The sequence below is a fragment of the Diorhabda sublineata genome, chromosome 7 (genome assembly GCF_026230105.1).
Source record: "Diorhabda sublineata isolate icDioSubl1.1 chromosome 7, icDioSubl1.1, whole genome shotgun sequence".
Lineage (NCBI taxonomy): Eukaryota > Metazoa > Arthropoda > Insecta > Coleoptera > Chrysomelidae > Diorhabda > Diorhabda sublineata.
In genome coordinates, this window is record NC_079480.1 from 6,062,839 (window position 1) to 6,090,072 (window position 27,234).

Sequence of the window (27,234 nt, forward strand, 5' to 3'; positions counted from 1 at the left end):
TTATATTTGGAAATTTAAAGCCAGCAGCCAAATCTTCTATAAAAACCTAACTAGCCTTTGTAACCAGATCGTCGTGCTATGTTCTTACAAATTATTTTCCATTTATTAATGTCTCTGCTAAATCAAAAATATTTATGTCTTCTGCATTTCAGTCTTTCACATTTTTTATCGTACTTATTGCGAACGAAGTCTTATTTAGGCACTTGTCTTCGGGTCAGTGGTTTAAAAGAATCGTCTATTCAACTAGATTTTTTTCTATATAACGTTGTAGGTTCTGCTGTAACATTTCCATGCTTCCATTGCTTCTCCAGCTTCCGTCATATTGAAACACTACTCCGAGCGACATTTACATTCAAAGTTTTCATTTGCACAGTCAAATTGCACTTTAATTCCACATTATCTTGGATTGAAAATATTTTCTTCTCCTTACTTTTTTTGTTGATTAGAATGATTTATGTTTCGGGAACGAATTGTGATGAACTGATATTTTATGAAGAAAATCGAAGATTTTATTTTTAGAAATTCTTCGTTGCTGATTTATAATTTTATATTGGGGCTTGTTTGCTTCTGGATAATAAAATTGGTCTTGGTCCAAACTATTACATGTACTGCTACAGTGGTAAAACAATAACGACAACCAGTGAAGATTTCCAATTCGTTTTCTTAAGAACGGAAAATCAATTTTACAAAAATCGTCACAATTCTATTCATCCCTATTCTTTTTGAATTTCAATTATTAGAAAAGAAGAAATACATCACTATCTTTTTTTGTATTAAGTTATAGATCTCATTTTCTAGAAAATAATAGAAATCATTTCTAATTCCTCTTCAACATTTTCAAATTATAATTTCCTCCAGTGGAATCCATGCTACTAAATTTTAATCATATTCCAAAAAAATCTCCCAGAATCTTTAGAAGAAGTTTATTTAGACCATTTCAACAATAGCTGATCTAACAATAGAAGTTTGCGTAGAATCCTGTCAAGTCTCCCGTGGATTTCTAAAGACTAGCTATGGAAAATTGGTTTAGTAACCTACCGAGTCTCTTTTCTGGAGCTCTGGGAGTTCACCTGGATCACTTTTGGAATAACTGGTTTGATATAAATAAAACTTTTTTCGAATCTTGTAAGAGAATAAGACATTTAAAACGATTTTTGGTTCTTACGGAATCATTAAGATTTTTTTGGAAACTATAACCAGGGTTCAGGTAGATCAGTTATCAGCTGATTGCGGCTTCTAGCCCAGAACGAGATTTAGATCAAAGTTTCCACACAGTTTAATTTTCGGTTGAAATTTCAAATGATCTTTAACGACTCTTAATATTTATTATTTTTTGCGCGGTCTGATTTATCCCTCAAGTGGATTTACTCACTAGTCTATGAGGGTTTAAATCGATCAGTTTCCAAACAAGAATGAACGTGATCACAGTTTTCGAATCGTATGTAGTCTTGCAAACTGTACACTACACCAACTTGATTATCGACACGTGTCATTATGAATGTTGGTTTAGTGGAAGCACTGTGTGTTTAATATGAATATCTCCAATATGTCCAAAATTTTTAGCTTAGTTAAAAGTGGCACAAAATCGTTTAGTCCTTTTAGAAGTAGAAATTGGCATATTCAATCGACATGAATATCAAGATTTGTTAAATGATGTGAAGATATAATGATAGTGTAGATGATCCACGGTTACAGTATTATCAATAATAATTAATTTCCTCGACCTTCATTTATAAATGATTCATCCTTGCTTTTAGTTATTACGTTACACCTGAATTATTATCAATATCCTCTTCTTTTCCTTCGTGCGAATTATAAATTTTTATTTCAAAAGAATAATCAAACTAACGAAGTTTCTAACATTGAAATTCTTATGGCTAGAATAATTCAAACTTTATCTCTCTGTATTAAACTGTGATTTCAATATAAAAGAACCATATTTCAATGATTTATCGACAATTTACTTGAAATTTTCCAAGGTTATTCTGAAGCGCCGTAAACTTGACAACACCGTCTTGAATTCTTCTTTTAACTAGCAAATGTCGATGGTTGGAGTATATTCTGTAAGTAGAACGCGCGCGGTCCATACTTGCTCAAGTCAAGTAGGCCGGTCTAGTGAATAGCGTTTGGTACATGTGCGTTTTTTTATCGAAAAAAATAAATCAATCGTCATTTACCAGACGGATTTTCTGCCGGTTTTTTTTGACTGACCTTGGGACTATTTTGTGTCGTACTATATGGATTTTTGTCAAGTTTTGCAAGGTAGGTGGAGAATCATAAAACATAAACATACAGATGTCAACAATATCGATCTCTAATATGATAAGCTCTATAAATAAAGAGAACAACGTGTTTATTTGACGAATCACGTAACGTGAATAATTTATTTTGCGATTTTAATGTTATTTTGACACATGGATACTTCACTGTATCAATTAAAATCTCTCACTTGATCAAATTATCATTACATTATGGATAAACTGTTTACACCACCACTACACCATCACTCTTAATTAAACTGTCTATATTTTTGTGCGCATTTTTTTCTAAACAAAATTATACAGAGTGTGCCAATACCTATAACAATATCCTATATGTATCTTCAATTATTTCTGAAATATTAAGTAAATTTTATTTTACAAATTCCCTACATTACCATTAAAAACCTAATATTGATTATTTCTTATCAAAGTAAGAGAAAAATTTAATGTCAATAAGGGAGAGGTTCAAAATGCTCGCCGCGAACATCTTAGCAACATGCTGATCTTGTATGGAAATGTATTCTATCTTTACTCAACATCTCAAGCGTGTCTGATCTAATTGCATGGGTGATTCGTCTTTTTCAGTTAAGGAGCTCGGTTTATAGATATACTTTATATATTTTTGACATACCCCACCCAAAGAAATCTAATGGCGTCAGATCAGAAGAACCTGCGGGACCTTCTATCTCCTTCCCTATCCACCGATTTGAAAAAAATTGGTTCAGGTACTGCCGGACATTGATTTGGTAATGGGATACAGCTCCACATTGCTGAAACCATTTTTTTATATATATAAAATCAAACAGTTAATTTTTTTTACACTAGAATAATTCGAGTGCTGCCTGCCGTGTGGAGATGATTTTGGATATTGATCTTGAACGCCTGTAGGTTGTAGACGTGCCTTGGTAGCTGATTCCACCGGCTTGGGTCCTGATAAATTGATGTTCTGGGCGTCTGCAGGCGAATTCGGTGTTCATGAGTCATGTCTGCCTGTCGAGTGGGTCTTACAAGGCAGGATTATATTTATCGACTAAAACAAATTTGTTTAATATGGGTAATATTACTCTTATTATTATTGGTATTATCTTTCAAAATGTATCTAATCTAGAAGCTAATCCCCTTATTTATAATTTCAAGTTTTATCATGGTTTTCTTTGTACATTTCTCTATAATATTGAATTTATCTTGTCTTTCATTTCTTCATACTTTTGATCATTCTTTTCTTTTCTTGTTTCATTTGGTATCTGGTATGTTATACTATAATTTCTTTATAGCCTCAAGTTCATCTTTTCTCCTCTCTTTTCATTCCAAGATGGATATTTATATTGTTTTTTCTTTTCTACTGTAATTTTGATTTCTTTATGTTTCTAATAAAGTTTTTTAATCATTGTTCAATAAATTGTTCTTCCACTTAGAGAACAGAAGAATTAATAGAGAAAAAACCCAATAAAAATGAACATAAAAGTGATCAGAATGAAAATATACAAAAGATCCAAGATAATTTGTATTGAGAAACCAATATGAATGTTGATGTAGTGATAAGTGAAAATAGTCAAACGTGAGAAAAGATTAAAAATTAACATTAAATCTAAATTATGAATATGAAATATTAAATAATGTAGTAAAGTAACACATGGTTATAATAAATGTAAAACAAGAATAACATTTGGTTTTCTAAATTTTAAATCCTATCACCAGTTAGAAATATCTCTCTATAATTTGAATTTCAGGAGTTTCAGGATTTTCTATAATTATTGTAGATTGACTGAAATAATAAATTATAATCCATTCAGTCTCCCCACAATGTACGATTTGTAATGTTTATAAATTGTAAATTATGTTATTAAGAAAATAAAGTTTGCTCTAAATATGCTTTTGTATTCGTAAGAAACAATCCCTTATGATAAATGTGATATAATTTATTGTCGTAAGACATAAAGGTAAGTTTTTCTACAACGTCATAGATAGATATTAATTCATAGAGTTTCTAATTTTTCTATGTATAAGAAAATTTGATACATTTTTGATAGATGTCTGTAACTACGCCACGCCGTTTGCATTAATGTCAACTCCACTTAAGCCTCTTATTTTCAAACAAACATCCGTAACATATCGATATAAGGGGGGTAGATTACAACTGAAATATTAAATAAAACATCATTCTTAATATATATAGAGAGAGGTATAGTTTGCTCTATGCTGTCCAAGTTTCTAGTCAACACTTGATCACCTATAAGTCGAACTGCTCTCTTTTGTATTGAATCGAGCATCTTCAGGATATACTTGGGAGCCGAGCACCAAATGTGCAAGCAGGATTAGAAGCTGTTGTGGGATTTGTACCTGTTAGATGTTAAAGAGGGCTCCAAGTTTTTGTGAAGCTACCTTGGCTAAATCGACCATGGACATATTGTCTCCAAACTTAACACTATCATATTCGGAAGAACTTTAGGTTTTCTGCAGGAGGATATAACTTTTTCAAAGCTGGAATGACATTATTTTAGAACAATTCCGAATATTCATGTCTATACAATGAAAAAGGGATCTACGATAAGTTTTCCAGCAATTCCTCCCAACCATTCATTTTTTCAGGATATTGGGTATGTTATTTTTCATATAGTGAGGATACTCATTGGATTAACAGTGGCAATTTCGATTATTAACATGATCGTTGTGTGTATATGTGCTCTCCTCAGAAAACTAAACATCTTCTGATTGAATCTCATTATTAACTAACATGGCCACCATTTGTTCCCAGGAATACGATCTCATATCGAATTCGTCTTCCTAGAGCTCCTGAATTTCTATCATTTCAAAGGAATCCATTTTATCTGTCTACAATATTTAAAAAATTGATGTGTGGCTAGTGTTGAACAGTGGGGTGGAATAATATTGGTTTTCTTGAAACTCAAGTATAACATCTATTTCTGTATCATCACTTAATACATCGGTAGCTACTTGTTTATCAGTTTCACATGACCAAGCCCACGGAAATTGTTTTTTTATTTTGCTAATTTTTCTCTGAGATATAGGCGGCAAATTTGGAATTTTTTCATGAAATAACCCAGCAATTTCTATTTGTGTCCATGAGTTATTTATAAAATTGTGATTTATAAATTTTTGACTACATTCACAAAGTGATTATTGAAGTTATTAGATGAAGTAGAGATGCTCGTTGAAGAAGCCTTATTTCTTCGATCATTCACATTGAACCATGTCTCTTTTGAACTTTGAACAGACCCCGACGAATACATTTGTATAAGTATTCAATGATTCAGTTATTTACGGAAGGATAACTGACTACCCAAATGAATTATTAAATATAAGGCGTGAAATCTTTCGTTTCATTATCACAGGACACAGCAGTACACCAACTAAAATATACGTTCATTGATTTAAAAGCTGAAGTATTACGTTCTACAACCTTCCATGTGACATTTCATTAACACCGTTTAGCCTTCTGAATAAAAACTTTCAAATTATGAGCAAATACAGAGTGTCTCTCGCAATGTAGAGCATATATCTCTGGTTTAGTTTATTTATTGATCAGTTAATTGATTGACCTTATATAAAAAGTTTTAAATTTTCTCTAAAGAGTACATTTTCAATGAGCTATTTCTGTTGCAATACAGTGGCAAATGTTGTGCCAATAATTTGCACTGAGATCATAGAAAGTGTTGTAGATACTTTCAATTTTGTTTTTATTTTAAAGTCAATGAACTTTTATTACTTATGGTTTAGTGTGTTACTTTACGTTAAAATTTAACAGAATATACAAATACAAAAAAGTTTTACTTTTTTTTATTTAAAACACATAACCTTAGCAACTTGTTATCTGCCTGAATTACCGTATAAATTTCGTTAACTTTATGTGAGAATATCAGAAAAACGCATTATGTAAAAGAATTATACATAATAACCTTTCTAATAATGATTTATTATGGAAATAAGACATGGACACAAATAGAAATTGCTGGGTTATTTCACGAAAAAATTACAAATTTGCCGCCTATATCTGAGAGAACAATTAGCAAAATAAAAAAAGTGGGCTTGGTCATGTAAAACTGATAAACAAGTAGCTACCAATGCAGTAAGTGATGATACGGAAATAGATGTTATACTTGAGCTTCAAGAAAACCCACATGATTCTGGTCGATAAGTCCCACTGTTCAACGTTAGCCACGCATCAATTTTTAAAATATCGAAGGTAAATAAAATGGATTCCTAATCCAATGAGTATCCTCACTATATGAAGAATAACATACCCAATATCCTGAAAAAATTAATGGTTGGGAGGAATTGCTGGAAAACTTATCGTAGATCCCTTTTTCATTGTATAGAGATGAATATTCGGAATTGTTCTAAAATAATGTCATTCCAGCTTTGAAAAGTTATATCCTCCTGCAGAAAACCTCCAGTTCTTGCCAATATGATAGTGTTGAGATTGGAGACAATATGTCCGTGGTCGATTTAGCCAAGGCAGCTTCACAAAAACTTATAGTCTTCTTTAAGATCGAATAGCTATAAATCCTTTACGAGGCCTAGATTCGTCCATTCTTGGAGTAATGCTCGCACATTTGGAGCTCAGTTCCCAAGTATACCCTGAAGATGCTCGACTCAATACAGAAGAGAGCAGTTCGACTTATAAGTGATCAAAAGTTGACTAGAAATTTGGACAGCATAAAGCATGAACAAACTATCCCTCTCCTACAAGATGACACGCTTTTTTGAGTTTGAGGATATTAAGAATGATGCACTTCATAGGACCATATCTAGTGATCTAGTGATATCAGGATTGCTCTAAGAGAAACTAGTGTCGTTTATAAACAGAAGAAACTAAATAGTGCCTAGTACTAAGCCTTGGGGCACTTCACATTCCATTGGCTTGCAAGATGACATCGTTGTATCAATCAACAATTTGTTGATTAAACTATTATTATTAACATAATCAAATGCCTTAGAAAAATCACATTAAGTGCACAAGAGCACAAAAGGAATATAGATTTTAAAAATCATGGACTCTTTGCTTAGACTATATATTGGATATAAATTAGCATATTTTGAAACTTTAAACTGCGTGTTCCAAATATCTTCAGATACTTTCTAATTCCGGAAGAATTTTAGTAAATATCTAGACTTTATATCACGGCCGATCTTTTAGTCAGATACTTTCCATCAATCCTTCACGTTTACTATTCTATAGGTTTCTCAATATCTCCACATTCCTTTGATCTTTCTATTTTCAAATGTGTAATTAATTTGTATGATTCATGGATCTTTATTGTACGTAAATGAAACTTTAGCCTTGTCATTTTTTTTCATATGATTCCAATCCCTACACACTCCTTTGATCGAATAATCTCAACGAACCGTAAAATTACACAAGACGGTAACCATGATTTTGCTGTAAAATGCTCGATTAAGATTTTATAGACAAAATATCTGAATCATAGTGGTAACCGGTAGCACAATTAATAAAATCAATTACGTGTTGTATGATGTTGATAAACTCGAGTAAAAACTATATGAAACACTGAACAAAGATCAAATGTATTGGGTATTGAGTTGTATTTTCTCTATTAGAATTGTTTTTGAGATGGTAAAGCTCACGCCATGGGCCAAGTTTTATTTTAAAAAAACTGAAAGATTCTCAACTTAACATGGTATCATTCATTTCGTCGACCTTCAACAACAATTTATGTGAACGAAGGTGGTGACATCAAATGAGGAACATGGAAATCAATTGCAATTGGCAAAAGTTAGATGGACATAAATAATTTTTCCCACGATCCACACAACTCAATTAAATTTACATAATTTGAAATTAACTATTTATTCTATATTATCTACATAACTACTGTAAAACTTTTTATTTTTGATCGTTACAAAAATTTATAGTGATATTTTTGTTTGAACAAATTGTAAAATTTAAAGGTGTTTTAGGGTTTGCAATATTTCTTGACCAGATTGTAGATTTCCTGGTTCGATCCATAATGCTTCTGATTCCACCGAAGCCCGTCGGTGACAGTTCGTTCACTGCTCGCAAAATTTCATTCGCAATTTCCATTTTTTTCGCTAATGATTTATTTATATAACTTTTTGCCGCTGCAGTCGACTTCCAACCCCGTGTCACTTGAGGGCTGTAATATCGTTACCTGCTCCAACCAGGATTCGCAGATGACCTTCGGAAACAGTACCCCTCCAGATTTTGTGTAGTCTATTAGTCTCGGAATTGATCTCCGTTTGATGGCATAAGTTATAGTGGAAGGTCTTAATTTTTCTATTTTAGTATCCGATAATGGATATTTATTTGATATAATTCTTCCTTACGGTATGCACCAGTAATGTTAATTAGCAGTAGCTTCACGAATGAATCAATGAATTGATTCAACGGTCAAGTCAAGTCAGGCTTTCAATTTTTTTTGTATTTAACCATCGGACTTGTCATTTTCAGATACTTTGTAATATCCAAATCATTATAAGCTCTTCTACATAGACTATTAACACGTTTCATAAAAAAAAGAATTGATTTCTTTTCTTTCCGGTATTTCATGAACTGATTATAGCAGATTCATGAGACTTTCTCGCTAAAGGATTCAAAGTATTATTTAATAGAATACAGTCCGTTAAAAATATCGACAATGATAAACTAGATTTATCTAATAATACTAGATATTTACCTTCTAATTTTAGTTTTAAGAATATCAATGATTTTCATTGGTTTTCAGTTGTGACGACATAGGTTTAATAAAAACATTGAGCAGTTGTTTGCTTGGTGATCAAGAGGTTATCGTTCCCGGCAATGTAGCGTGTGCTGTTATAATACTGTTTCCATCTATTAGTTACTTCTGTATATAAAAATAAAGTGAATAAACCTCTTATAGGTTAAGATCCTACATTATTACATAATCACGGTAAAAAATTAAAAGCATAATAAACTTTATTACCGTAAAATATTAAAATAAATGAAAGTTGAATCTTATTTACAATCAATTGATCCTACAACAAAAATAATTACATCTCGTAGGATCGTCAAAACGACCAACATTTTCAAACCATTTTTGTTGTATATTCGAATTTCTTAACATCATAAATAAAACTTCATCAGGTGTTTTAGTCGTGGTATTTTCAGATCCTGTCACAAAACACGATCTATGTACCTGTTTTTAGATTAATCAGAGTTTAGTAATAACCCTTATTTTAGAATAATCGAGAGAATAACTGTCATATTTACTTGTATCATATGTTCAGTGTTTATTTTATACCTAAGACGTCACGCAATATGGAGGCCTTACTAAAATGTTTAAGGTACTCACAAAATTTTTGAATTTTCAATAATGTTTTTCTTTTGTTCTAAATGTGTGAAAGTCTTGAGAGACAATTTTCAAAAATGTCCTTACAACATGGATCGGAGCTTTATAAAAAAATACGATGGTTTTTCAACAAGCTTCGTGAAGTTATTGTTGAAAATTTGTTGATTGACACTGATAAAAATGTTAAAATGTCTAAGTGGAAAGCAGCTGAAAGGATTTTTCAAAAAAAGCATGGACATAATATTATTTTGTTGATGAAACCTGTCCAAACATTTTTGCATGCGCAAGGTGGGTTTTCTTGACTCCAAAAACGATGTACCTGTTAATTATTTCGTTTAAATGAACAAAGCCTGTTGATAAGATGTAACTTATGTGGGTGAATTTTTTTTACAAAACCACCTAATCGTTCGTCTATATGGAGCATGATTTTCACATGTTGATAAAAAACATATGGTCAACCATTTTCGTACCATGTTCTTCAATTTCAATGTTACATCGTCAATTTTATCTTATTCGAAACATTGCCATGGAAAAATATAAACAATTGGAATTGGAAGTATTTTCCTTCGAAAGTACTGGAAAACAATAACAATTCATGACATTATTAGCTCTACAGCTCCAATATCATCCACATTTTGCATCATTATGATCAGCTCTAAAATTTGGACAACAAAAAAGTTTATACAGATTCCTCAACTGTAATCCCAGTTTCTATTTTTTAATTTAATTCAAGATCATACTGTACCGTGTAAAATGTGATTTTAGCACTTCAGTTCACTTCAGTCAAAATTGTGTGAAAGCAATAACTCTTTTGTTTGAAGTACACTGCTCAAAAATTATTCAGAAGTTAACTCGTTTTATGATCTAGTTTCTCGGAAAATAAATGGTGAAATAATAAAAATTGGTTTACTGTATAACCAGACTTACCTTTTTTATCAAAAACTTATACAGAATTGGAGAACCTATCGATATTAGTTTTTATGATCGCCTGGAACACTGCCAAGTACGTCAAATGTAATTATCAGTGTTGTTGTAGTGGTCGTAGTTCGTTCAATATTAATATGACCAGCGCGCTGCAGGGGCTCAGATATTCAGATGAAGATACTTTTTCGAGTGGGAAATTGTACTGATTTATGTTATTTTTCTGATATTTTCGTTCCAAAAATTAGTCGAAAGCGAAAAAACCACGGCCATATTGTTCAAAAATCGAGGAAATTGACCATAAATATATTCTAGATGATCAAACAGTCAATAAGGAGTAATACTTAGTAGTAATACTTAAGCAGTTTTAGACGTCTACGTGAAAGAATTTATCGTGAATGACCGGATTTGTAGGCATAAAATTCATGGATTTTTAACCATGATGTGTTGTAAAATTTCTGCATGATTGTGACTGTTTTATCAAACAAATAGGAAAAGAAAATCATATCTCAGCCACCGTATTCGCTGGATATGGCTTTCTGTGACTTCTTCATTGGCTCGAATCTCAACAATCCGTTCGGAGTACGAACCAATGGGGCCGTCCAAAGTAATTCATTCAATATATTCAATGCTATTCCACCCAAAGCTTGAAAAAAGGGTGTGGAAAATTGGATTGAGTTTTGGCATGCTTAAATTGGCTCAAATCATATGAAAGTTTTTTTCAGGTTGAATTTGATAACCTGTTTTATCTGTATATGTATATATTTCATAACTACTAGTATTTTTAAATATGCACCCTACAAAAATTATCTCATCACTCATTATTTTTTAAATATTTTAAATGTGTTGCCTGTTTTTCGAATTTTATTATTATTATTACGAATTAAAACACCAATAGATACGCCTTTTGCAACATTTATTTTATATCAGTTTAATCTATAAAAGGACAAAAAGTTTGATTTACCAAAACATAGAAAATATCAACAAAATTGCACAAAACATCTATACAAAAAAATTAAAGGAGCTTAAATTAAAACCAGCCAATGAATTTCTAATAGCGTTTGTTGCCGCCCCTCGCTCTAATTACAGCTTCGAAGGCTTCTAAACAGGTTCTCGACGTATCCTTGCGGCATGTTTTCCCAGAAGTTAAAAAGAACATTTTAAAGATCATCTAGTGTTCTTATTGGTGCCGGATGTTGCTGAATTTGTCATCCTAGATGGTTCCAGACATGCTCTATTGGATTAAGGTCCGGGCTACGTGCAGGCTAATTCAGGGTGGGTATCTCGACCTCTTCTCGACGAGTATTATCGTGCATTAGCACAGAGTTGTCACCGATATGAGGCATATAGGGCACTACATTGGGTTCTAAGATATTAGTTATGTACCTGTCAGCATTTAGTCTTCCATCATTCACTGGTACTAACTCCGTGCGACCCTCAAAAAATAAAATCCTCCCCAAACTATACATTAACACAATTTCTTAGAAAGTTCTCGATCTCAATGCATTCATTCTCCAAGACAGAAATTATTTATTCGAGAATTTTTGCTTCCAAAAAGATTTGTAAGAAATTTTGATATTTTTTGCCCATAATAAGATACCAGAAATATCGATTAAGTTGAAACATATACAGATTGTCCCAAAAAACAAAAATTAAGAATTATTTTCTCATTATCTGGTTTCACCATTCGTTTTCACTTTAATCATACTGGTATAATACTTTTCGATCATTCGAATGACTATAATATTTGTAAGATTAATTTGTTTGTAATTGAACAACCAAGTTCTTTTGTTGATTGTATTAACAATCTCAAAATGTTTTGATTGACATCTCCATCAAAATTGAGACCAGGCTTTAGGCAAAGTACTTAAGTAGAAGTCTAAGGTCGACAGATACTTTATAAATATCACATCAATAACCTTATTTGGAAGATAAAAAATTAATCATGTAATCCAATCAGCTACTATTGAAATGTATAAAAACAGGAAGAAAGGATTATTACGTATTGTAACCTAAAAAGGAACATTATTCAAAAGTCGTGATGGAGATGTTTAGTACTGAGTAGATAGTTTTTTTTCGTTAATTTTTGTGTATAAATGAGATCATTTCAAGGTTTTATTGAGAATTGTTCAAGGTATCCATTTTGATTGATACTTTTATAATTCGCATTTCACATCCTAACAATAAATATTTCATTTTGTTTGATTAGATATAATTTGTTGTCTATTGAAATAAACAAACAACGGATGTAAATTAACCACAAACCTGAGAATATAATAAAAATAGATCTGACTGCAAAAAGCAATGTTCAACGGGACCATGATTTTCGACATGGATTGAGCCAATATCAGTGTGCCGATCAAATCGATTTAACTTTTGATGTTGAAGCACCATCTCGATCTACTGCTGGTCTGCCGAATTCAATCGTGGTCGAAGGAGAGGTCATCCAAAATCGGCTGTTGTGCCAGAAAACATTGATGCTGTGTTTAAACTGATATTGCAAGATCGTCATGAGACATACAGCGAGCTTGAAACATTTGGATGTTAAAAATATTTGTTCGCGTTGGATACCGTATAATTTAACAATCACTCAAAAAAAGCTCTTGTCGATTTGTCCAAATATGATAAAAAAATTCAATCGCGGCGCTCCAAAAAAAGTTTATAAGATTGTGACAGGCGAGGAATCATGGATCTATGCATATAAGACGAGCTAAATCCAACAAAAGATGTTGCGAACGAACCAGCAGTCTATTTTTTCGACACTAACTAACTAGAGATTAGAGCAACGTAAAACGTAAATTCTTAGTGGTAGACCAGAAGTGTTCGAAAAAACTCACCACAAATATAACAAAAACTGTCAGCAGAGTTTTTACAACCGCGATTAGGCATTGCACTAAGCACATGTACACACAGGAAACGGAAACTTAAATCTGAAGTTAGGTTGACACTAAACTAAACATCAGCTGTTTAGCATGTGCTGCAGCTGTACTACCAACATTATCTTCGTTCATTAAATGCCCCTAGATAGGTATGGAGTCGGTCTTGGTTCATTAGGCCTATTTTTTCAATTTTATTGTAACTATAAAAAAGCTGTTAAATTTTAAAAATGTCGCTTGACTTCATAAATGTAACTATAAAGTTTTTTTATCGTTGGCCTTTCTTATTTAATAAATAAAGTAAAAATTGAAAGCCGACATTACTTATGAGATTCCCTGTATACATAGCACTTATTCAACGTTGGATCTTCTAATAGGTTGAGAGAGTAAGGTCGAACATTCAACCTCATTATCAAAATTGTAGGAAATATTATGCATAATAACTTTATATACAAGTAGATTCCATTTTTTAACGCTTTTTAACGAAAATAATTTTTCAAATTTTTCTCACGATTTTCCATTAAAAAATTTATATCAGCTTTTGTCATGAATTAAATAAAGATAGGGCTTCAAAGCCACACAACTTGAGAAAAAATGTTTCAATATGATCACAAGACAAAAGTGGAGAAAGTAAATTTGATTTCGTTAGCTTCTTTCACACCATGATGCCGTATCACCATGATAGAAGAATAATTGTCCTTCTCATACATATGTATTGATTGGTGCAATGACATTAAAAAACTGTATTCTATCAAAGATTCGACTCAATAACCCAACGAGTCAATCAAGTACAAAAAATTCCTTCTGTCAGTACCTAGCGGACTTTGTTTAGTTATCTTCTGATGATCTCTATTGTTACTGAACGTTTAGGCTACATTGGCGGCAACTTTCTTTGAAGAAGGTATCGAAAAGCTTGTCCACAGATATGATAAATGTCTCAATATCTTCGGTGATTATGTCGAAAAGTAACCAACCCTTTAATAATGAAATTATTATTTCATAAGGACTTGCCTTTTATTTATAGCCTATCGGAGGTTGAAAAAAACTGTTCTTGTATTATCATGATGCAATTCGCGAAAAATTTGGTGTAACTGTACGTCTATCGTCAAGATTATAACTCTACAAGTGTAGCTTAAGACTTGAGTTTTGGATGCGCGATAGTCATGCGGATCGATATATGTCGAGAGCTCATTTTGTGCCAGTAAGCACACCTCTTAGCTATTACAGTACCGTGGCAAAAATTTCGGCGTGAAATTATTCATTTTTCTTGTATTCTTATACATTTTATTCAACATGGAGTTAAGAAGTAAATTGAAAAATAAAGTTTTGTGTGGTCAGAGTCGGTAACTAGTAAGCAATCTCCTAGAATTCATGAAACAGGAAGCGACAAGGCAGGAAGTTAGCGCAACGCGCCACAAATTAATATTGAGCTTTAGTTCATATTAAATAGAGATTTAAATAAATTATTATTAAATAAACTTAGTGACTGTTATCCAGGATTTTTTAACCTGGCTATTCAGCTTTCAAGACCATTACCAGATGCAACCTGATATATGAAGCCCGGATTTATATTGAAGTGAAATTGAAAAAATATGCACATTTACATTCCTTGTTGACTCCATCCCCAAATAGACGGGGAGCTGGCTACAAAAAACAGGGTCGATAAGGTGCGCGCCATTTCAACTTGCAAACTTACGGACATAAGTTAGTACATCACCAAACACCACGTCAGCACAGATCAGATATAAAAATGCCAGCCGATTTTCCCGAACGAAAAAATTGGCTGAAAAACCTCATAACGTGCGTGAGTGAAACGTTTTTATAAGGTTTCTGGGGTCTCAACTAAGAGCGGTGTGATAACGCAAGTAGTTTCGCGGGTCGGAAAACCTCTGAAAAAAATCGAAGAAAATCGGCATATTTGAATATTTTTCGTATTCGGCTTAATGGAAAATTATTTTTGATGTCTCTAGTCAAAATATCTGTTTGAGCTACTCGAAATAAAAAATAAATCACAGGATATAATGAAAACTCGCTAAAATATAATCATTTTTTATCTCGCGCGTCATATTATAACGCTTACTCATTTTTAGGGCGGTTCGTAATGACGCGTGACGGTTTAGGGTATGTGCGAAAGGGAGTTTTCGCTCATAGCTGTAGTTTATTTTAAGATTAACAACGGAATATATTTTATTCAAATTGCAGCGATTTACATGACATAAATCGAGCTGAAGAAGAAAAATTTCAAAAATCGCAAAATAATAATAGTTTAACATAAAATGTTATTTGATTCGATAACTATTGATATTTTTTTATTTGTGGTTATTGAAAATCAAATGCGCGCATTAGAGAAATAAATACTTTAACCCATTTTTGCAATGATAGAGGCGAGCGCCGAGATTATCATCATGCCTTGACGTTTCTCAAATTTTCTTGGGGTACCACGAGCCGTTACTCAATAATCAAATAGTATATCTATTCCCAGAAGTTTTAAGAAAAATTTGATCGAAATCAATTGTTAATTGGCGCAGTAAATGAATTAAAAAAATTAGAAGCCCGTTTTTTTCGTTGTTGGCTCAAGTAGGTGGAAAATGAGTAAGTTCTATAAAATCAGGCGCGCGATAAAAAATGATTATATTTCAGCAAGTTTTCATTGTATCCTGATGATTTTTTTTTTAATTTCGGGTAGCTCAAACAGATATTTTGAATGGAGACATCATAAATAATTTTCCATTAAGCCGAATACGAAAAATTTTCATTTTAAATATTCGCCGATTTTATTCAATTTTTTTCGAAGGTTTTCCAGCCTGCAAAACTTCTTGCGCTATCACACTGCTCTTAGTTGAGAGCCCAAAAACCTAATAAAAAAGTTTCGCGCACGTTATAAAGTTTTCCAGGTGAGTTTTCCAGCACTTTCAATCACTTCTTACGAGGGCTTTCCGGCATGCAAAACTTGTTGCGCCATTACACCGCTCTTATTTGAGGCTTAAATCGCAATGTATCGAAAGAGTTTCGCGTTTTCAGATGAGTTTTGCTCTTTGCTCATACACTCACTCTCTTAATGTCATCAACAATAATTAAAGAAGTGGTATTCAAAAATAAAGTTTTGTCAGTTTTATATCTTTTAGTTTAGCGTCACAAAATATTCATATAAATGTTAGATTCGTTTTGTTCTATTTAAAACTATATACTAATTTTCAATTCTCGTCTACATTAACGGGCAATAATTTTAAGAACGTAAATAGATGTCGAATATGTTTCTGATGTAAGATAGCCAAAGAATAATTTTATAAATGTAGTGAACGCATTTTTGATCTTTATCTAAAAACTTGACTTTAAATCTGATAAATAGTAGAGGTAAATATAACTACATTCTGAAATACAAGCTATTGGACGTTTATACGATGCATTGTTGCCAATAATTGGAACGAACTAGATCTTTCTTTAGCTAGAACCTACTTGAGGATTTCCGATTGCTCAATATGGTTATATTCGTCTTTTATATAAATCAATGATTCAGTAGGATTTTGGATTGATGAAATAAAGATACAGATAAAATTTTACAGCTCTATGTTTTAGAGGCTCATAACTTTGAGACGTCGCAGTGCGCACTAAAGGAGCTGTAGAGGCTGTACGGGGACAGATTGAAAAAGATATCAAGCAATTCTTCGGCATTTTCAGCACCTGAGGTTGTATTTTTCAACTTTAATTTAAAGGTTTTACGGATGCATATGGACAAAGTGTTCAAGATTCATCTTGTACATGAACTGAAGCCGAAGTACTCTCGAATGCACCGACAATGTGGTGAATTATGGATGGAATGGGAATTGGACAATGGAGAGCTAGGTTCTGTCGCTATGACCCAGAAAGCAGAGTATGAGGAAATTTTAAGCATCGTTTCTACCTCTTGTGAAAGATTGTGGCAACAGGTACGGATGCCGACGACGAAGAAGAAGAGGGAGAGGAAAAAGAGCTGGAAGATTCTTAAATAAACATAAATAATTGTTTAAGAATATAAAAATATATCTTCGTAATTTGTCATTTTCTCTATTACTCAACAGTAGGATCCAGTTCAGCATGCCAGAAAGCCCACTAAACCCACTGAACCACCCCCGTACACCCCCGGCGATTTTAGTTAAATGATTATTTGAGAAATTATGCAACTGTAAAATACCTTTATTGCACCAGAATGCATATCTGCATACTCGTATCTTGTATTCAACATATCGAAAATAAATTAGTCAAAAAAATATTGGTCAAACTTACCAAATACTTGATTCCAAAAGTATTTAATAATTTGCTATAAACCTGAGGAAATATTTAGTTCAAAATCAAGTCTCATTAAGCAAATTCAAATAAAAAAAACTCTCTTTAGTCTCCCGTGCGAAGAAATAAACTGCTTGGTAAACATTTGGAACTAGCTCATTTTTATGGTGTTGTGAATTAAATGTTTTTATCATTATTTGATTAATAAGTTAATGATTTAAAGTTGTAAGGTACTGTGACTCGTGTTATGTGTGTTTGTGTAGCAGATCTTATAAATCCCAACGTGAAGTTAATATTTTTGGGAAGACGAGTGTTTCTGGGTGCATTGAGAATGGAAATATTTCCAAAAAAAAGTGTCTTCATCATTTGTGAAAGTCTAGGTTCCCTCAGTTGACATTAATTTTTATTTTATTAATTGTCCTCTTGAGGTATTCTTGAGAATCTAGTCGACTCCAGGTCATCTATCTTCTCGATGATCTTTCTAGTGGTCTTCGTGTGTTTTGTTCCTGGTTTTTTTGTCTATTTCGTCGTCTATGTGCTTTCTAGCTATCTTTTCACTTGATCCTTCCAACTTTGCTTACATTCTCTAGCCCTATCCCACCATATCTTCAACTCCTAGTTTTCCTCTAATATTCTGACTTCTCATTCTATATCTAAAGCTTATTGTTTCAGTTGTTCTTTTCGTTTTTACCTGTGTCGTCCTCATTATTTTTTGTCGTTGGTGTTTCCATTGCATAAGTTTCATGCCTTTTTGTAGCTATTGATCATATGGTTTTTCTCTTTTCTCTCAAATATCATATGCTCCTTGATGATTTTGTCATTTTTTTTCCTATTATATCTTGATATTGCTATTCAAAGATAGCTGGCCTTCATTGTTTGTTGTATTATGTTGTTGTCGATAGTTAGTTTACATTTAAGTGGATCTTTGGCTATAACTATTGATGTAGTCTTCTCACTGGTACTATAACACTCGCATAACAACACGTTTAATGATCGATCTCCTTGGAACCTGCATCGATAACATGGAATATTCTAGTACCTAGGTTGTTTCTTTGCCTTATCCCGGTCATAATTTGTACTTCTTTCGGAGTCCTACTCACATTCCCGGTATTCAGCTCTTTAATCATATTTTGATATTTGTGCTCTTCTCTAGAATATCTAATACTCACAATTGTGCTTCATCAAAGGCTTTAGTGAGTTCAACAAATCATGAAAATATTTCCTTATTGAACTAAATTGATTTTTTTATCAATATTGCGTCGATCTGCTCTGTATGAACACCTGGATTTTTGTGAAATGGTTTCACATTAAGCTTAAGAAATTGATGTTTCTGAAATTATCGGAATTCCAATTAAACGGTATGAAAAAGATATTGTGGTATTCTTGAATAAAGTGAAGAATTTCTTCTTTAGTTTTTCACTTAAATACTTAATCAAATGTTATATTATTAATACCATTTGATTCTCAAACTTAATATTCAAATTAAGTTATTTATCAACGTTCGTCACATGTAAATTTGATAGCTCTCAATGCAAAAATGTTTTGAGATCAGAACCAATTTGATGAAAATGAAAGATGATCCGTTTATATGAAGAACTTGTAGCCTTCGTCTATATCCTACATAATTATATTGCTGAGAGCTGCTTAAAATCTTTTTGCCATCAAATGTGATAAATAAATTTATGATTACACTGTCTTACCACTTTATCTTGATGCCTAGAGGCTCTAACCGTCAGACTCTCGCATCATATTTGCACAATCGAAATTAATCATTGAAAAAGGGTAGACAATAAATATTTAATGCCTTCGAGTCTCTTCTATTGCATCAAACACTTAGTAGCACGGAGGTAATTGCTAAATTGCATAGCATATATATATATATATATATATATATATATATATATATATATATATATATATATATTCAATGTCAATATTTTCCATAGTTTTACAAAATAGTCTCGTGAGTGCGAATGTGAAACAAGAGCTTGATTGGGACCTTCACTAAGTTTATTATAAGCACACAATTACAGATTAAACTTCTGGAAATTAATTTACGAATATTTATAAACGACTTTATAATAGAAAACTTTTCTAATATAAACATACATGTCTGACTTTTTTCTCTTAATTAAAAAAATTTGAAATTCCCGCTTAGAAGCTTCAAACTGTCGCATTATCGTGATTTACATCGACACAAATCGTTCCAAATATACAAGTGTTTTAAAGGAATAATCATGGCTAAGAAAAAAATACGTATATTTAAAAAATATTTGAAGAGCTTTGAAAACATTGGTTGAAATTTTTTTTAGTAACACAAGAATGAATTGCATATTGTGAAAAAATATTTACAAAGAAAATATGAAAAAAAAAAAAATAATTGTAAACACGAATTATAATTTTCGCTTTACGAAAATTATTTTAAAAAAATTTATTTTACATAAAATTAATATTCAAAATTATTAAATTATCTCTTCCTTATTCAAAGTTTGTTAAGGATAGATAATAAAAGGAGTAAAAATAGGAACTTGGCACTTACAATTATTTGAAGTCCTGTCCCTCGTAGAGCTCGTGGATTTAGTGCTGAGGTACTGAAGTACTTAGCCCGAACTTTTATCGCACTTTGCGTAAAACTCGCGACCGCACTATCCTACTGTGACTGCGCCAATTATAATTTTCGCTTTTCGAAAATTATTTTTTAAAAATTTATTTTACATAAAATTACAATATTTTTATGTAGTTGAATGAATATAATTAATCTCAAGAGCGAACTAACTATAAACATTGTTAAGTTGTTTACAATAAGTCTTATTTATAATAAAATAAATGTTGATAAAGTATTTACGATATTTGATACAATTGCGTTTTTATAAAATGTCCTTCAAGAATTTTCTACATGTAACTCACGTAAGGTTTTATAGTTTTTATAGTTTTTTATAGAACCATATTCATTGGTAAAATATTTAATATTTATTGAAAACATCATTTTACGTTTTTTAAATGGTATATATTGACAATATTTAAAATTTACATTTGATAAACATGCCTCAAATGTATTAAAAGCAAAAACTTTGAAAATCATCACTTTAAATATCAATTAGCTTTACTTTTTTCTTTTATGGGTGGTTGCACTTTCTCTTTTTAAAAAACAATAATAATGTAACATACACCTTTCAACATGTTCATCACTGACAGCTCACAAATTTTCGGAGAGAGATTCGTTGATCTAAGTTTGGTAGGATAAGGAGGATTTTTGTAAGGAATGTGGTTTGTTTTTAGTAGGCCCTAATATAGGAATATCTCCTCTGCAGCGCTGGGGTTGTGGTGGTTTCGTTGGGATGTATTTGTCTAACTACTTCTAACGGGGGATTTTGACCGAAGAAAACGAAATCGATCTTGCAAGTAAAAACGGCTCTTCTCGGTTTGTTTTTTATTTTTTTCATTTTTGGGGTTCCATAGATTTTGAGCATCCTTTACGATTTGCTTCCTGGAGTGAAGATCAGCCAAGTTTAAGTTGAAATTTTTGGATCCGTTGGTGTAGTGGTAGTTTAAACAGTGTTTTTAGTATCAGCCGAGTTTGAATTAATAATACTAGTTAATCATAGTACTTTAGAATGAACTTTAGTTGTGCTAAACTAAGTCGAAAAGTATATACTGTGGTTGAGGTTATGTTCAAGTACGTGAAGTTTACACCGACAATGCAAGTGATAGTCAGAAATAGACAGTATTGCCAAGATCAAAACTATAATTAAAAATTCCACTTTTAGGACTGTTTAGTTGCAATATGCAAGAAAAATACTTAGGTTCAAGTCTTTTTTGACAGAAAAATATTGATTAAAGTATTAATTATAAAAATTATATACATTGGTGGGTTATTGCTTGAAATTTTTTTATTACATGTCTTTTCCACAAGAAAATTAAAAGATTCTTTTCTTAGAATCTGGATTTGATTATACAGACATCTTTTAAACTTTCAGATCTTCTACAAAATCGTTTTCTTTTTTCCCTAGAAATACCAAAAAGTTGTTAAATATCCTTTAAATACCCAGCAGTAATCACACTCAATTCTTTACCAGGCGATTTTTTCATATCCACTTCTAGCAATTCAGAAAGGATGCTATAGGTTGGAATGACTTTCTGACAGTATCTAGATCACAGTATATCCATTTGTGTCCATACTTTACTCCAATATTTACGAAACTGTGTTATAGACATTCACAAAAATGTATTACTTGCGTCATACTTGCTTTGTTTAATTCATGTCAATGTCATAATGATTTTTTTATCAAAGTATCTTTCTTTTATGCGCAATTTTTGAAATTAAGAAAAACTTTGTTTCTGGAAAAAAAATTGAGAAGGTTATAAATTCGATTCCTTCTTAAGCACATTATAAATCGTTCCATAATTAATAATTTAATAACTATATTATAATGTTATATCAATTTTAAATGTAAGACTTAATTCTCAAGCTCAGAATTATTCTTAAATAGGTATGAAAACATTATTTTAAATTTGGCAATGCCGCGCATTCTTCATAAGACAATTCATTGTCAATCGAGACATATTTCTCGTATCGGTGGTTCTCGGTCTACTGCCCTTCAAGTACCCTAAATGGGCAGGCCTTGACAACTCTACTGCTCTCCACTTTTTCATTCGTTTTTATTTTCAAAGGTACTCATGTCGAATATAACAATTGATTGTATGACGTCATTTTTTTGGTTCCTGACAACTTCGAGTTATTTGTTTGATTACGATCTTGATTGCTGGTAGTGTTAAAAGACCTTCTAGGTTGATGTATTATATTATATAACAACAGATTTTTTAAAATGACGGAAAAATGTGAAGGGTATATTAAAAAAACCTGTCAGTCGAATTTGTCAAGGAAACTAAATAATTATGGCACTTGGCATAGTGGTTCTTTAATAATACCGTTTGTTCATTGATAGAGTACAAATTTGAAGGTTGAAAAAATTTTATTACATGATATTCTCTTTCCCAATTTCAATCATTAACTCGTTCGATGAATATATATATATATATATATATATATATATATATATATATATATATATATATATATATATATATATATATATATAATCTTGAAATAGACAATTGAAAAATACTACTCCAGAAAACTTATTGGATTCGTTTAAAACAAAAAATGAAAATCAAAAGTGCAACAATCTAACCAGTAACTCGACACAAAACGACATCAAAATAAGCTCTGACTGGAAAAAATTTCGCTCTTCCATATAAATATGAAAATGAATTGCCATCTACAGAATATATCTCAAGTATAGAAGCTGGTATCATAAACAAACCAGATCAAATAAAAGACAATATCAGAGCTGAAGTAGTTAATGCGATCACTAATCATAAAATAAAATGCCGTCAACAGAAAACTTAAAAAACTAGTGAAACTCAAAAACAAATCCAAAATTAAACTGAAAAAAAAAACTAAAGAATTTATAAAACGCAATCCTCAAATTACAATTTTACAACTAAACAAATGTAATAATGACCACCGATGATGACAATATGACAATGACAATAAAATGACTGAGCTACTATACTCTATTTGGAGTAATAAATGCTCATTATGAATGCAAAACCCTGAACTTTTTAGTACGGTACTTTATGTCTAAAATTTGGAAACATTTAAATATGGCAATGATAAATAAGTAACTGGACAGAGATATATTTTCCCCATAACTGACCGTACTAAAATGTAAGCGGTTACCTAGATAATCCGAAAGGCCATCCTTTTCTTTCCAAAACTGAAGGATATCTTTATTTCTCTATCTATTTTAATACTTTCACACCAACCTCTGAATCTCCCCAAAAGTAAGAAGACCCTTACCATCATAGCCGTTGCTATGAGTTTTTCGTAATTGATAAAATATTATTTTAATCGATTTCTTGTCTCTAATTTGCTTTAGAGTCAAAGTACCGACAACATTCTTTAGCCTCTTGTTTTGATTCAGTCTCGTCTTCAGTTATAAATCGATGGATTTAATCCTGTTTACAAATATTGTTAAGAAAGTATTTTTATTTCAACTTTACCACGATCTATCTTTCTTCTCTGTAATATTAACCATCAATCACACTGTTTGGGGCCTATGGCATATATTATCTGTCATTTATTCAATTGGCGCAGTTGATGTATTTTCCATCTTTCTAAATTTTGTATTTTGTTCCTTGATGTACAAGAATACTTACTTCGAGTTTTCACGCCATCTAGTTACAAGAAAAATACATTTTGAAACGACTCTTACTCATAAATAAAACTCATCCAGATGATTCACGAGACTCGGCTGGAATCAATTCCATTTATTGTTGTCGATTGTAAAGTAGATATAGTTTTGTACTTTGGACTGATTTTTCTCATCATTTTAACCCCAAAAATGTACATTTTTACAAAGTAAATTCACATGATTATTAATTTCAGCAACTAAAAGAGACATAATGTTTTATAAACAGTTTTTGTTTAGCATCTGCAACCCTCAGAGTAAAGAATATTCAACCACTCTTGTTAAGCGACTGCCACATTTGTCTTAGTTGATTGAGGCTGAAGAATGTGACCAAGAATATGTTGATAACCCTTCGATAGGCAAGGGCTTTTTTGGAGAAAACATATTGAAGACTAAAAAATTTTAATAGGAATTACGACAATTAATGTGTCATACTGTCAAAAAAGAAGCTTATATTGATTATCATTCAATCATTTCAAATGCATGACGATAAAAAATTGTTCGATCTCTGCAAAGCACTTCTTCACAACAAATAGTTTACCATGCAAGTGTTATATTCTGGAAACATCCACTAGTTATTAGGAGGCACATTTGGAGAATACGGCGGATACTCAACTAATTCGAAGCCTGTCTAAGCTAATGGACTTGTGACTGAGTACGTTATTTTGATGTAAGGAAACGTCTTCACTCAACTTTGTATTAAGTTGCGTATAAAGTTTGTATAATAAGCACCTATAATTGAGGCTCATTTTTGGTGGTGATTTATTGAAACTTCGCCTTCAGCATCCCAAAATACAGTTAGACCCGCACACGGGTCGATTCATTTGCAATTCGAGTTGTCAACGGGAGTCGCGCGCAACCTTGTCTGTGTTTCCCAGTGGAAGTCCTCACACGGGCCAACTGCCAGTTGTCATCTCAAATCCAATTGGCAACGTGAATCGCATGAGTTGCACGCAACGTTGACTCCAGTTGCAAACAGGTTGCACAACTCCGATTGCGCGTTGCACAGTCAAGTTTCAAACTCAAATTGCAAATGAGTCGACCCGTGTGCGGAGGGCATTAGAGTGATATTATCTGTTGATTGTTTCACCATGAATTGCCTCGGTGGTGGTTAACGTCGGATGTTTCTACTTCTTACTCTGCATTTTAATCTCTACATCAGAGCGATGGATCCTTGACTCAACCGTTAATACTAATCTTGGAAGAAAAGATCACAGTATTTGTCGTTCCGTATTCGTTTATGAGAATCTATAAAGAATCGTTTTTTTGATATTTTCAAATTTGATAGCGATTATTGGTGCTCCACATGCATGTATAACATATTTAAACTCGTGCCAGTATCCTTTCACTATGACATATCGCACTAACCACTCATTCATTCAATCACCGCACGTTACTCGACACGATCCAGTTATTCGTGTCTCCCGTAATTTCGGTCTCTTTCAATACATTTAAACTAGCATCAGTATACACAAAGTAAGTTACAAGTTGTCTTGATAGATAATGGAACAAATTTATAATTGGGTCAACGGAATTCATAAGATTTTGAACGAATTAAAAAATTTACACTTTAATTGTTGCCTCCTAACCTTTGATATTTCTGTTTATTTTAACGTTTAATTCATATTAACGACCTATAGATTAGGTTAAGGTGTGTTTTATTTCATTAATCTCAGTTTTTGTCGCCCACTTTTCAAAATATTTACCGTAATTTTTTTCCACCCACGTCTATTTACTTTATATAGTTCAAGTTCATATAATCATATTGTAAAGATAGAATGGGATGAATACAATACCAAATTCAATGATGTCGAAATTGAAATGTAAACGTTTGATTGGAAGAATAAACATAATATTAATGTATTATTTGTTAATGTGTTCGCTTCAGCCGTACCTAGTTTGATGAGGTACAAAAGCTCCTACGAAAATATTACTAATTACACATTTGAAATTAGACAGGTATTTATATTTGATAATTAATATGGACAAATATTTTATTAAAACAAATCACTTCATGCATGTTTAAAAAGATAAATTATATTCAATTTTAGTAAATTATAAAACGAATTTGTTGCTAGATTTCTAGCAAATAAAAGATGCCAATTTAGCGAAATACCTTATTTTATGACATTTGTTATATTGGACGTAGGGTTTCCTTAAATCTTTTGACACTTTTAGTTCCTGTGCCACTAGGAAGCTATTTCTTTCAACTCTATTATTTGACCATTCTATTCGAGACCACTTATACTTATGAACAATTAAACTCTATTTTTCTTTGTGCCTCGTCCGAAAATAGTTAAGTTCTTCTAATATCAATTGCAGAAAACAGTTATGCGAGATACAATCAATATTTCATAAATACGCACGGCATTCATGCCAAATTAAGAAACGAAAAATAATGTTAGGTTAGGTTAGGTTTATTGCTGCACGAGGAGGCTTGGTGGCATTGTGATTTATATTTTATTTTTGAAACAAGAATACCAGTTTGTTACACATTGTTTATTTGCAGGCTTGCATCCACATTTTTTAAACCCTTGTCCTCCTGAGACTGACTGCATAAAATATGCTTCTCGTAATGATTTTAATTTATCTGTATCGACACCCGAATTTAAGCTAAAGTCCAAGGAGAATAAACAAACGCTTGGTCATTTTTCAACGAATAATCTAATGTCCGGTATTTAGCTAATACTTCGGGAGAATAGGCATGCGTGGCACGCCATCAGCCAACTGCCTATTGTCCTGGGATATTAGCTAAAATCCCAACTTGTCTATTGACCTACGACATATAGATCTCAATGGAGAATATTTTGAATAACAATAAAATCATATCCAATTATAAATATTTGTTTTTATTTGTCTATCTCAAAGCTTAAGCAGCAGTCCTCGTAAAAAGACTATTAATATGAATATTCACTTTTTTACATCAATAAAGTAATAGAAAAAATAGAGTTGGAAATAAGTTGGAATAAATTCCTTCTGGTATTCGCCCAATTCTTCACTCATTATAATATATTTGTCCAAAACATTTAGTATTTCGAAACTGTAAATTAGGTAATAGATACTTATTGTCAACAAAACATATAAAATAACTGTATTTTGCAATAGAATTATATTTAACCTTAACTATATCTAAACAGATATCAAAAAATTAAGGCAAATATGGTAAGCTTTCATTTTCTCATTATATTATCTGAATTATAATCAGAATAAATGAAGAGAAGAGAAAGAAATAGCAGAGGGAAAGGATGAATGAGATGACAGGAAGTAAAACAGGATAGGATACAATGGAAACAGGGCCGAGCCTAGGGTATCCGCTGCCTGGGTGCAAGAACAAAATATGCTGCCCTAT

The 27,234-nt window shown here is 31.9% G+C and overlaps 1 protein-coding gene across 4 annotated transcripts in view; it reads left to right on the forward strand.

Annotated features, from left to right (window-relative positions):
- Positions 1 to 2,051: 2,051 nt before the first annotated feature.
- The window catches only part of LOC130446732 (uncharacterized), a 233,304-nt gene continuing 208,121 nt past the window's right edge, over positions 2,052 to 27,234 (forward strand). For 3 of the 4 annotated variants that reach the window (XM_056783129.1, XM_056783130.1, XM_056783133.1), the window contains exon 1: positions 2,082 to 2,262. The gene's annotated coding sequence lies outside the window, so the exon portion shown is untranslated. Of the gene's footprint in view, positions 2,263 to 27,234 lie in introns of all 4 variants that reach the window. The other variant, XM_056783128.1, reaches the window with a different exon arrangement.